Raw genomic sequence first — 15,000 nt, forward strand, 5'->3', positions numbered from 1 at the left:
CGACAAATGGAAATTTTGCAAGGCTGCGTTTATTTTGTCACTAAGTAGTATAAATGGGCTACAGTAACGTAGAAACAATATAAAATATACAGGACATAAATAATTGCAACATTTATAAGGATAGACAAAAATGTTTCTTTTGGTCAACTTAACAAATCTGCATATATTTTCTGACAACTGGTTAATGTGCTCAGTGTGGTGTGTGACCATCACTGGCAGCAATAGAGGCCTGACAACAACTAGGCGTGATGTGAATGATGTCATCAATTTCATGCTGAGACAACAATGTCTATTATTCCTGCAGAGCTGCTCGCAAGTCTTGGAGAATGGTTTTCGGATGCTGCTGCCATGCAACCTGTCTGCCCAGTGCATCCCAGACATGCTGCATGGGATTCAAGGTGGGAGAGCGAGCAGGCCACGCCATGAGTGCAATATCTTCCGTTTCCAAGAAAACATCAACCCCTGTGTTCTATGAGGTCGAGTGTTATCGTCCAAAGTACCTTGCAACAACCACGTTTGATGACCCATGATCCCGTCACGGTGCCTGACAGCAGTTAAACCTTACTAGTTCATGTGCAAAATTTCATGAAGAGGTGTTTGAGTGGTCAACGTAATGGCTGCCCACACCATTAGCGACTCTCCTCTATATAGTCTCTTTCCTCAATGTCTGCCTCCCAAAATCATGTTCCCCCAGATCCTATCCCAATCGGCCTTTTTAAGTTAGATTTTTATTAATTTCCTTAAATTACAGCAGGCATCTGCCAGGATGATTCATACTGGTAAGGCACTGACCGACTGTCTGTGCCTTTCTTGACAAGTTACATTTGAATGTAAATGCCCATAAGTGTGAATCACGTTTCTATTTGTATGTTGTTAAACAGTAATGCCGTAGTCTATCCAGCATCCTTTACAAGTGATCTATGTGTGGTTAAAATTACTACTACACTACTACTAACAGGCATCCATCGCATCGCCACATAGTACACAGGTAGATGTCGAGGTTTTTTGCTTTGAGTTTACTACTACTCTCGTAATCTACACGGATAACCCAAGTTCCCTCTTCCTCCCACAAACAAATTTTCAAAAGTCGCTGTGAACAGTGTCGCTGAATAATGTCCAGAACTTACAGCTATACGGGCGTGGAGGTGTTGGCCAACCTCCTTGTCAGTAACACCAGCTTCGCCAAACTTGAAACTCAGCCATCAAGCACTGAGCTCCTTGCGTCATGACTAGAGTTGTAGAACTACTGTAGGCAACCGCAGAATATCATAAGTAAATGAGGCTGGGCAGTTTTCCAAGTAACTTTGGTCATTTAAGATCGTATATATGTTACCTGTACATTAGGAGTGTTGGGTACCTACCGGGCGTTGCCACATAATGACTGCTTGCTTTATGCATGCGACCAGTGGCATACTAGATTCCCTAAAAACCGGAAGTGATGAACCGTCTGGAATCTCAGTGAGGGTATGTAAAGAGCTGCGGAATCTATGGAACATTTCAGTTCTACTTAGTTATCCTCACGTCTGTTACTTAAAAATAAACAATATTTATAGCAAAATTAGAAGTTACAATGTTTAATTGATATTATATTCGAAAATAGTTGATTTATATCGTGAAACAGAGGAACGTTACAGTAAAAATAAAAAAAAGAATACAGATTTAAAATGTAGCGCTATGGATGAGAATCTCCTCAAGAAAAAAGTAAAATTTAAATAGGTAAAACAAGAAACAACAAAAAATCACGTGAGTACTTCGTGAAGCTTATGTAAAACACGTTTCTGTTACAATTGATGATGTTGTTGAAGAACGTTCTATTGGGTATAAAATAACAATAATAATTGTATATATTTTTATATTTGTGCATGTAAAATAAACCTGCGTCGGAATTTATTGCTTTGGTTACATAGAAGCTCAGAGGTTACTTGATGAAGAAATTTTTGTATTTATCGACTTATTGCAACAATATATATTACATAATTGAGTAAATTTCAATTATGTTTGGTTCCAGTAATGTGAAAAATAATCAACCAACTATCAAAAAAAAAAAAAAATTAGTAGTCATAGGCTCCCAGTTTCTCTTTACGTATTCATTTATATTTCTTTCCCTACCACTGCTATCAGTAATGACGTTAATCTACTGCTTACTACGTCATTTATGTAGTGCACCAAAATTGCCGAACCGCAGTTTTTGTGCAGGAAAACAGTGCAACCGTAGTTATGGTAGGGTGCAGGAGGCACGCGTGGCTTATTAAGTGCCACAGACGCGTCGACCACATTCCTCTACACACAGCGACGACAGCTATTTCTTAAACTTTCCATGCGACTGACATTCGTCTTCACTGAAGCTAAGATTAAATTATGTTCGTTAGAGTGCAGAACTACAGCAAGAAATTCCACGCTGTAAGTATCTCAATTAACTTACTGTATAACAAGGGAAGTTGTGAAATAATCAGTGACGTTATTATTAGCTCCAAGAAAGCCTCGCTAATTTTTGGCGTTATCATCTACCAACTGTTTAATTGAATTCTCTTTCTGCGACTGTCCCCTGATTCATTACTCTGAATCTTGTCCTTCATCTCTGTAACATTAAATTAATTCTCTGATGGGTCTGCTATGTCCTTCGAAGGCTTCATTAGAACATGAATAAACACACCGGTAATATGTTTAGTTAGTACCTTCAACTATAGACTGTTAGAGAGACGAAAAATGAAATACTCTTTTTTCAAATAAATATCGTTTAATCACATAGATTTTACTGTGCTAAACTCCACGATGATACAGAAAAGGGAAGGATTCACACTGACATTGGAAATTGTTCTCAGAGAGCGGGGAAACCTCGATTTATCCGACTACATCACCAGGATCGTAACCAAAATTTTTGTACTAAAGGCCACGGACATCTGGGTGTATTCTACAGTACGATGCGATGGATAACAGAGGTAGCAGTACTTTCATTCATTCGTAGATCACTGTTACAAAGATGCTGCACATACTACGGTATTACTGTCTAGGAACATACGAATAAAAATCTAATTCACGTATGCAGGCAATTACATAGAGGTCTGATTTGTCGAGGGAGGACCAACCAGTATTTCTGAGTTAATACTCACAATCTTTTTAAGAATGTACTTCTTGTCGATTGTCATAATATACTTGGTAGACATGAAATCCACTGACTAAAATTTATGGAATGGTTTAAGGATATTTCCTTAGTATTCTGGAGAAAGGGACCTAGGATTTCTGGTTTCCAGACGTTGCAACTGTGATTTATTGGGTTTGTTACACCAACCACTTTTCAGCAGAAGGAAAAATCCGTCCAATGACGAACGAACAAATAGATTTTCGGTTTAGTCGGTTCTTTGATCTTCTCCAAAATGATGTTTAGTCTGTACTCTCTCCACCTACCACTAATCCCGTTGTTACTTCCACATACCCCTGGACGACGAACTCCTGTACTCCGGGGCTTCGCCCCTTTCCCTCCACCACATATCTTTTCCCCATTTCCGTCCTCCCCCACCCCCCTTCTATACATTTTCTAAGATTCTCGTACTGACGTTTTGCTCCCTGGGTTTATCGTCATGTACTGAGCTCAGTTTCCGTGTTTTCTATCTATCTGGCTACCTTCTGCAACTCGTACTTCCCCCCGCCCCTTCACCCCTATCACAAACCCGTTTTCATTTCATAAAAATACTTTGCTTATTTTACAGTATCTGGTTCGGTTCTTGCATAGTTATTATGTTCCTTTGCTGATACACTAAGGAGCACAAGTCTTGATTTTAGTATGCACTATTGTTTGTGGTGCCTACAAGCTGCTGCTGGTTGGATAATAACGTTTCTGTGTTTGTTGTGCCTTTACCCGGAGTATGTGGTGTGATGTGTATGCAGATTATGGAGCTCGTTTCATTGGTTGATTATGTGGCCTTCACCACTGAATTATTTAAAAATTTTTTTGGGTTTCTTTTTGCGAGTGTATACATCTCATGCAGTAACCATACAAGTCAACAATAAAATTAAAGCTTTTTAAAATTTTCACCAAAAATAGTCAGATACTTAAAATTACTGACTCCTAAGTAACACATGGTTTCTCTGTGGAACATGGCAGTTCTTATTTATTTGATAGTAAAGAAATGGCAAATAGTCGGTTCTGGTCCAATTTCGACTAATTTTCTTTTATTGCAACACATATTTACATTCTTGCTGTGTTCTCCACTTTACCTCCCTCTTTTTGTCACCTTCATCTTCATTCTGCTCCCACTCCACGTTTCCCAACCCTTCGTCCTCGGCCCCCTCCCACGATCCCCCCCCCCCCCCTTCTTCTCACCCGACAACGACTCTCCCACCCTACATGCCCATGTGTATGGTTATGCTGTGCCTTCCTCAGGATGGCAAGTACAGTTTCGGTGCTTTGAAAACAGATAACTCTTTAGTTTGATGTTTGATTTTAGGCGGGACATTTTACGAAAAAGTTGTTTAAATCTTCACTTACTTTGTAAAAGTCTGATGTGGTAAAGTTTCTGAACCATGATTTATTTTCAAAGAATATTCTTAAGAACTACCGATTCATCAAGAACATCAACACATTTAATCACACTATGTAAGCATGGAAGTAGTTGCCAGGGAGTAACTGATGAAATCATAGACAAATTCCTTTTAACAAATGGTAATTTATGCACTTTAAAAGTGCCTAAAAGCATTTTTTTAAAGAAACAGGTTTAAAATTATAATGACAAAGCACCCTCTAAATACCAAAGTTACAATTTATTGAGAGACAGAAAGAAACAAGTTCTGACTGTATGAGCTTTCGGGCAGAGAACCCTGCCGCTCCCTTTTGACACGGCCCTAGTTAGGACTGCTCACAACAGCCTCTGAAAGACTACACTGGTGCAAATCTGCAACACACCAGATAACTTTAAACTACAAATTATGGTTCAAATGGCTCTGAACACTATGGGACATAACTACTGAGGTCATCAGTCCCCTACAACTTAGAACTACTTAAACCTAACTAACCTAAGGACATCACACACATCCATGCCCGAGGCAGGATTCGAACCTGCGACCGTAAAGGTCACGCGGTTCCAAACTGGCGCGCTTAGAACCGCACGGCCTACAAATTATAACAACTCACACAAACACATAAACTATGCACCCCGCAGGAGGGATGGAAATGGTACACAACATTCACATTAGAATTTACTTGCCACCGAAAGTGTAACTTGTTCTTTTAAAGAAAACTCTTACCGTGGAAGGGTGGCAACTTTGTATACTAAAACGACCATTTAAATAATAGCCTATGAGATGCAATCTTATACAAAATTCTACAAGGTTGGCCAAACAATAGTTAAGATGCTCTACAGTACACAGATACCGCGTCTCGAGATCATAGGCAATAATATCAAAGTTGTCAAAGATCAAAACATATTTCATGTATTAGGCCGTTACACTCCAAGCAATAAATTCGTCAACACACCAAATAGGACTAACATGACAAAGGCAGCTTCTAACGTACGGTAGATCGATAGGGAGATTAGCGAACCCGCCCCTACTCCACAAGGAAAGAACGGACCACCCAGTTTATAAACAACCCCCTTCCCGCGGGTGGGCAAACGGAGAAGAATGGTGGGACCACCCCAAAGCAAAACGACTGATGACCTCACCAAGAAAACAAGTAGAATTTAACAAGAGTAAATCATACAAGATATCACCAATCACTTCAACTTCTAATAAACTGCGATTTCTCGAGAAGACCTGGCGCAGCACCCCCAAATCACTCTCCGGAACCGTCCGCTGCCAGCCTCTTCAACGTATGCAGGAAGGTGTGCCGATCTCCCGTCTCACGGCGTCGCAGCTCGCACCGGCCAGACTGATGTCGTGGGTTGACTCCTGCTGCTCTCGTGTCGACCGCGAAGTCACTACCCATCGCTATACGCCGCGGCCCACTGGACTCACGTGGCGACCTCACATGCGCCGACGCTCAATACGGACAAGTCATCCTGTGTCTCAGTGCGCGACCGACCAACCGATCGATCCAACCGCCAATGAGCGTTGCCTGAACAAACTCGAGCAGACTGTCGGCCTAACGCTCAGACTCAGACGCAGGAACTCAGACCCGACTGGGCGACCACTCGCTGAGTTCTCCTACTGGCAGAGTGGAAAGACTCTCATTTTGCCGGCTTTAAAGGTTGATCCGAACGACAGACATACTAGAATTCCGAGCGGCAGACAGACACTAAATGCCTAACAAATGTGAACGAGAGACAGACTAACAGGCTGGGGACGAGAGACTGACCAACTGGCGAGCTCATAGCGCCCCTTAAATGCACGTGAACAGGCAACCTTTCCCCTCTCCCACCAGAGGGAGACACCAAAGCAGCGATTGCCACAGCGGCGCCACCGCCAGATACGGAGGGCTACTGCTTCACACCACGGGCTGTGGCGCGCTCTTCGAAACAGCAATCTTTACCACGGCTCAGTTTCTATGCTTGCAAATGGTCGTAAATGAAGATTTTTAATCTCCTTTTGTTTTTGTGTATTTTAATACTAGTGTCACTGTTCACATTTAATAATTTTTACCTGCCAACATGGCGTACAACTTCGTAATACCCGCCGTAGGTGATGCTACTGTGTTTTGCATTTTGGTTTTAGAAGATTGACTGTTTTCGTTAAAGGATTTAAAAAGTAATAATGTTGTTGTTGACTTGTACTGTTGCAAATTTAATGATTTCTTACGTGCCAACATGGCATACAACTTTGTAATACGCGCCGTATGTGGCCCTTCTGTGTATTATTGGCTAGTGATTTTAAGTATTTGACTGTTTTTGGTAAAGATTTTTAAAAGCATTAATTTTATTGTGGACTTGTACGATCACTGTATGACTTGTATTCTTGATGGTTGGAGAACATTTCAATAAATAGTGGTTTCCTGTATCCTGATAGGGCATTCCCATCACAAGGTCTCGTGAAGTACCATTTATCTGTACGTACTGTAAGACTTCACCGCACATTTTTGACATCTTCGGAAATGTCATTTATGAAAACAGGTTTCTTTTAAATGAACCACTGTGGATTTATCCGCTCGCGCTGCATATGCACGCACCCACACACATGCTTGCACGCACATGCAGGTTATCTATCCCAAAGAGCCGTCAGGCCTATTTTCTCTGGTGTTTCAGTAGATATTTACAATTTAGCTTTTCCACTGTGTAGCTGGAGTAGACACAAACAAATAGTGCTCTTCACGTCTTTGAAGCGAAGTCCAGTGCCGCCGGAAAACATCGGTTCCTTTCCCGTTACAAACAAAATTACATTTAAAGTGGAATTTTAAGTGCCAGTTCGATAGAGCGGTCCAAAATTAATGCAATATTCGTTTTATCGATATGTATTAACAGGGGCAATAATACACGAAAAATAGACAGTAATTCAGCCGAGGTTCAGTGGAGCTGCGTGCTTGGCGATAACAGTCAGCTGGAGTACTGGCTATACTTCGTGTTTTACTGTCCCTATTACAATGTATCGATAATACGAATACCGCACCAATCTAGGACCGCTCTATCGAATGCGCACATAATATTCCCCTTTGAAAATCATTTTCTTTGTAACAGGAAAAATATCGGTGATTTTCGTCGACATTGAGTGTGCCATGAAACTGATGAGTGCTCTTTGCTTGGGCTGACTCCATAAACACAACACAAAAACGGAACTGAGAAATTTGTTGAAACATCAAAGAAATTTCGCCTGACGACTCGCGGAAGACACCATATATACACGGATCAGCCGGAACGTTACGATTACCTATCAAATAGCCGAAATGTCCGCCTTTGGCACGGATGAGAGCGCTGAAGCGTCGTGGAAAGAGCTGACACCATCACTGCACGCACAAGTCGCGTAATTCCTCTACATTCTGGGGAGAGAGGCTACGATCTCTGATACCAAGTTCTATCACCATCCAAGATATGCTCGGTAGAGTTCAGATCTTGCGAGTTTAGCGGCCGGCACATCAATTCGAATTCGCCACAGTGTTCCTCGTAGCACTCCATTACACTATTGGCCTGGGGGCATGGCGCATTATCTTGTCGGAAAATGCCACTGCCGTCGGAAAACATGTTGTTGTGGTTGTGGTCTTCAGTCCTGAGACTGGTTTGATGCAGCTCTCCATGCTACCCTATCCCGTGCAAGCTTCTTCATCTCCCAGTACTTACTGCAACCTACATCCTTCTGAATCTGCTTAGTGTATTCATCTCTTGGTCTCCCTCTACGATTTTTACCCTCCACGCTGCCCTCCATTGCTAAATTTGTCATCCCTTGATGCCTCAGAACATGTCCTACTAACCGGTACCTCCTTGTTGTCAAGTTGAGCCACATACTCCTCTTCTCCCCAATTCTATTCAATACCTCCTCGTTAGTTACGTGATCTACCCACCTTATGTTCAGCATTCTTCTGTAGCACCACATTTCGAAAGCTTCTATTCTCTTCTTGTCCAAACTATTTATCGTCCATGTTTCACTTCCATACATGGCTACACTCCATACAAATACTTTCAGAAACGACTTCCTGACATTTAAATCTATACTCGATGTTGACAAATTTCTCTTCTTCAGAAACACTTTCCTTGCCATTGCCAGTCTACATTTTATATCCTCTCTACTTCGATCATCATCAGTTATTTTGCTCCCCAAATAGCAAAACTTCTTTACGACTTTAAGTGCCTCATTTCCTAATCTAATTCCCTCAGCATCACCCGACTTAATTCGACCACATTCCATTATCCTCGTTTTACTTTTGTTGATGTTCATCTTATATCCTCCTTTCAATACACTGTCCATTCCGTTCAACTGCTCTTCCAAGTCCTTTGCTGTCTCTGATAGAATTACAATGTCATCGGCAAACCTCAAAGTTTTTATTTCTTCTCCATGGATTTTAATACCTACTCCGAATTTTTCTTTTCTTTCCTTTACTGCTTGCTCAATATACCGATCGAATACCATCGGGGAGAGGCTACAACCCTGTCTCACTCCCTTCCCAACCACTGCTTCCCTTTCATGCCCCTCAACTCTTATAACTGCCATCTGGTTTCTGTACAAATTGTAAATAGCCTTTCGCTCCCTGTATTTTACCCCTGCCACCTTTAGAATTTGAAAGATATCGCCATGAAAAGTTGTACGTGGTCAGCAGCCGGCTTACGATACTCCTTGGCCTTCATGGTGCCTTGCACGGGCTCCACTGGCTCTATGGATGCCCACTTGTATACTCCCTAGAGCGTAACGGAGCCGCCGACGTCCAACAGTACAGGTGTCAAGGGCTGTTCCCCTGGAATACAAGGGATTCGGGCCCTCCGGTCGACATGGTGAAGAAGGTACCGGGATTTATCAGACCATGCAACGCTGTACCAATCCTCCAACGTCTAGTGCCGATGGTCACGTGCCTATCTTACTTGTCGTTGCCGGTGTCATGGTGTTAACATTGGCACATGCACGGGTCCGCGACAGCGGAGGCCCATCGTTAGGAGTGTTCGGTGCACTACGTGTTCAAACACACTTGTACTCTGCGCAGTGTTAACGTGTGATGTTAGTTCTACCATAGTTCGCTGACTGTTCTGGTTTACCAGTTGTGCAGCCTACGACATCCGGCGTCAGTAATGAGGAATGGCTGTCCAACCTCACGACATCTGGACGTGGTTTCGCGACGTGTTGGAGACACTCGCCACAGCACTCCGCGAAGACCCGGCAAGTCGAGCAGTTTCTGGAGGGCACGTGTCGAACCTCTGCGCCACCACAATCTGCCCTCGTTCTACATATGCTCATATATATATATATATATATATATATATATATATATATATATATATATATATATATATATATATATATACAGGGCTATTAGAAATGATTGAAGCGATGTCATAAATTTACTGTAGCTCCTTTCATTGACATATGGTCACGACACACTACAGATACGTAGAAAAACTCATAAAGTTTTGTTCGTCTGAAGCTGAACTTCAGGTTTCTGCCGCCAGAGCGCTCGACAGCGCAGTGAGACAAAATGGCGACAGAAGCCGAGAAAGCGTATGTCGTGCTTGAAATGCACTCACTTCAGGACGAAGTTCAACAAAGATCCACCAACTGCTAACTCCATTCGGCGATGGTAAGCGCAGTTTAAAGCTTCTGGATGCCTCTGTAAGGTGAAATCAACGGGTTGGCCTGCAGTGAGCGAAGAAACGGTTGAACGCGTGCGGGCAAGTTTCACGCGTAGCCCGCGGAAGTCGACGAATAAAGCAAGGAGGGAGCTAAACGTACCACAGCCAACGGTTTGGAAAATATTACGGAAAAGGCTAAAGCAGAAGCCTTACCGTTTGCAATTGCTACAAGCCCTGACACCCGATGACAACGTCAAACGCTTTGAATTTTCGGCGCGGTTGCAACAGTTCATGGAAGAGAATGTGTTCAGTGCGAAACTTGTTTTCAGTGATGAAGCAACATATTTTCTAAATGGTGAAGTGAACAGACACAATGTGCGAATCTGGGCAGTAGAGAATCCTCACGCATTCGTGCAGCAAATTCGCAATTCACCAAAAGTTAACGTGTTTTGAGCAATCTCACGGTTTAAAGTTTACGGCCCCTTTTTCTTCTGCGAAAAAAACGTTACAGGACACGTGTATCTGGACATGCTGGAAAATTGGCTCATGCCACAACTGGAGACCGACAGCGCCGACTTCATCTTTCAATTGGATGGTGCTCCACTGCACTTCCATCATGATGTTCGGCATTTCTTAAACAGGAGATTGGAAAACCGATGGATCGGTCGTGGTGGAGATCATGATCAGCAATTCATGTCATGGCTTCCACGATCTCCCGATTTAACCCCATGCGATTTCTTTCTGTGGGGTTATGTGAAAGATTCAGTGTTTAAACCTCCTCTACCAAGAAACGTGCCAGAACTGCGAGCCCGTATCAACGATGCTTTCGAATTCATTGATGAGGACATGCTGCGCCGAGTGTGGGAGGAACTTGATTATCGGCTTGATGTCTGCCGAATCGAACATTTGTGAATGCCTAAAAAGACTTTTTGAGTTTTTGTATGTCTGTGCAAAGCATTGTGAAAATATCTCAAATAATAAAGTTATCGTAGAGCTGTGAAATCGCTTCAATCGTTTGTAATAACCCTGTATATATATATATATATATATATATATATATATATATATATATATATGTGTGTGTGTGTGTGTGTGTGTGTGTGTGTGTGTGTATACTGATCAGCGACAACACTATGACCGCCGTCCAGACCTACAGCTTTAATAGAAATTCGATTTAAGAAACGAGGCACTGACAACGCTGAAAGTGTGTACAGCGTGAGAAAGGTCAGGTAGCATGAACTCTGTCCCATTAGCTCAATGAGGCGAAGCAATGCCTAATAATATGGATATGCATACTCTACGATGTACGAGTCGCGCTAGCGCTGAAACTTTGTTTTTTAATTGAAGCTCAAAATTGTATCCAGTTTACAACTCCACAATGTTTCAAATGGCTCTGAGCACTATGGGACTTCTGAGGTCATCAGTCCCATAGATCTTAGATCTACTAAAACCTAACTAACCTAAGGATATCACACACATCCATGCCCGAGGCAGGATTCGAACCTGCGACCGTAGTGGTCACGCGGTTCCAGATTGCAGCGCCTAGAACCGCTCGGCCTCCCCGGCCGGCACAACTCCACAATGCGGTGTCTTGTGTATTCGTTTCTGTTACTGATACCTTTATTTAAACATTACCATATGACGAGAAATTGTTACAGACTTAAACGACCACTTTGTTTCGTCCATGACAGAAGTAAAGCCAATAGAAAATAACAATCGATACAGTAACATCGTCTGTATTCAATGGGGTGCAGAAAACACATTAGATTGGCTTCATTTAATTCCACATTATGCTACCCACAATAATTTCATTCTGTACTTTTGACGCCCAGGCTTATCTTCATATCGGCGGCAGAAACACGTACGTTCACTTTGGAGAAGATGTTCGAAGTGACCAGCTTGTATTCGTGAAAACTTCGCTGGATCTTACTTTGCTAAGCCCTGGGTAACACAACTGCATCCACCTTCGCTGAAGCGGCATGCACGCGAGCTGTATGACCGTGTATATCCATGGGTGGAGTGCTATAAAATTGTTCCTTTAAGCGTCCGTAGAAATAAAATTTACTGGGATGAGATACGGAGAACGTGGAGACTAGGACATAGAATTTCCACGACCAATCAGATTCCACGGAAACGCTTCATTTAAATAGTTACACACGTGCGTTCCAAAGTGCGGCGGTATCATCTTGCCAAAACCATAGCTGTGTCCAAACACCAATTGGTACGTTTTCCAACGAATCGGGCCTAGTTTTGCTTATAAACGTAGATACCGGGTCACACTCAAGTCTTTTCGATATCTGGTACTGCCTTGCAATATCAGGGGTTCTTCACCAAGCTGACTGGTGAAAGGTTTCAAGAATCGTATCCTCAGTTGGTGGAGCACGTCTAACTTTTAGACGATCTCTTCTCTTTACTTGTGGACAAAGATAACTGGGTTCATGAAGGAGTTACTCCAGTCGCCGAAGAACATGCTTATCGGTATAACACCTTTAACGGTACCATGCAGCACATGCACGAGCAGCAGCAGCAGTAGCAACAGCTTCGTTGCTGGAGGCACCCAGCACCCCAAAAAAATTTCCACCACTACAGGCGTTGGCTCTTGTCAACAAAGACCATCGAAAATCGGGAAGGAGGATACAAGAGGGTTTCATTCTTTTTAGAGATCCATCTCCGACTCACCAGCACACCCCGCAGAGACTGGCTATTGCCTTTGACATTGCCTGGAGGAAGCCCGCTTGTTGGTGATGTATCAGTTGATCATCGGTGAACTTCTTCCAAGTGTGTATGAATAACATTTTCGGGAATCGAATCCGCAAAATTGAAGAGGGGAAATGTATCAGCCTCCCCTATCAGGGATGATCCAGTTGCAAGGTGGGTTGTTGAAAGAAATTCAGAGAAAGATCGAGAAATGTTATGGTACTTACGGTTCTTGACAACCATGGTAATGCCTGAAATTGTGGGCTGATTTTCCACAGTCATCAAACAGGTAGCGGACAATGTGCCTACTAATCCAGTCTTCTCGAAGCTTAGCTTCATGGTGCATGTATGTTTGACGTTCCAACCGTCTACACAGTAAGGTATGACGGCTGTTCCGGAATTTCGGGGAGATACACGTTAACCTGTACATTTAGATTCGCCGCGTGATGGGACAGTATCGCCATCTCCTCGTTGTCATGGATGGCCTTCCAAAATGCATCCGATTTGATTTTGCTAGATAAACTTTTGTCTCGATTGAGGATGAGGAATCCTATGCAGACCTCCAAATGCGACATCTTTTTTTCACCCTTGTTCTATATTTCAGCTCTCATTATTTGTAATAATTAGTTCATTTTTTGTTATCAGCGGTATATCAAAGAAACGTAAATAATATGAGCCGCTGCTGATGAATTTTTCAGTGATTTATGTCATAAGGAAACGGTCTACCTCTAACCGCTCTGTCTTTAGTAATTTTGTTACTAACGTCGAACCTGTGTCGTTTGGAAACGTAGTCCGTTTTGCAGTTAACAGCAGGAGGTGTAGATGCTTGCACACTGAACTTTGAAATTATTCACGTCATCGGATAGGTCATATCGGCAACATTAACATAAAGGCAAATAACTGGACCGATTGCGTTAAGCTGTCATTCTGAGATAGTACACAAAGTTATGAAAATTAAATAAAGATTATCTTGATTTAACATAAAAGTGAGACAGTTCGTTCACTCTAAAACGTATCTGGACATTTTTCCAAAGTTCAGATCATATTAAATATTTATATGTGTGTGCACAATTTATAATACAGCATTGTTATTTGTAATGAAAAGTTCTGTATGCTATATGTTTAATGAATAATTACTCCAACGAGTACGAGGAAGATAGTTAAAAGAGAGAAAACTTATAAAAGCGAAAGAGGCATCTTTTGGTGCAACTGAGAGCAGAAAATGAGAGATGTCATAGATTCTTCTTGGGCTACTTTTTCGTGCCACCACGCTGCTCTGCTACACTTGTTCAAAGTTCAGAGTTCATCTCTTAGATTTACTTCTAAGTTCATTCTTGTAGCTAATTAGGAAATTAGCACACACATCATCGACACGTTGTCTGACCTAGTGCACATGTGTTGCAAGGCTGTTTCCTTTTTCTGTTTTTTTCGGAAGTATATGATTCAATTATTGGACTTGGACTTAAAAAAATTGCAAGTACAGTTCATTGTAATACTTGTTATGAAAAGGAAATTTAGGATTTTGTTGAAAGTTTACTATCAGTTATTTCATAGTACGGTAAAAATAGCGAGGCTAATAAATACACGATCAGTTTAATACAGTGATGTCGATTCGTACACTGATGGAGCCTAACTTTCGATCAGACGAATAAAAATGTTAAGCAGACACCGAGCGATGTAGAATCTCATGCTGACCGTGACGGAATTATAGCTCAGGCTAGTCCACTTGTAGATCCGTTAGAAGAATTTCTTAGAAAGTTGTAAGCAGTGGCTACGACTATACAAACCGTCTTAAATCGCAAAAGCGAAATTCCATCTGCGCATATGGAAATATGGTCAAAACAGGATTTCTTGAAAGTTTCATAACTAAAAATTTCTCAGAAAGGCTTACCTGAAGCATTACAGAAACTGATGGAGGAGGCAGAGTTGAAAGGTTCGGCACAATCTTCCTTAACGGAAACAGTTCAGGAGTTGTCCGCTAAGATAAACACATCGGCCTTCAAACAATTGTCAATGACAAACTCAAATATTTTTTCGGGAATTCCCAGAATGCATACCTGAAAAGGATTTTCACATTAATGAAAATTAAATCGTGGGTTTAGGATAGTTGTGCCACAGCTTAGTGAAGAAGTGTCATCCAAACCAAACAGTTCAGCGGAATTTCTGAAAA

Source organism: Schistocerca serialis, chromosome 8 (genome assembly GCF_023864345.2).
Source record: "Schistocerca serialis cubense isolate TAMUIC-IGC-003099 chromosome 8, iqSchSeri2.2, whole genome shotgun sequence".
Classification (NCBI taxonomy): Eukaryota; Metazoa; Arthropoda; class Insecta; order Orthoptera; family Acrididae; genus Schistocerca; species Schistocerca serialis.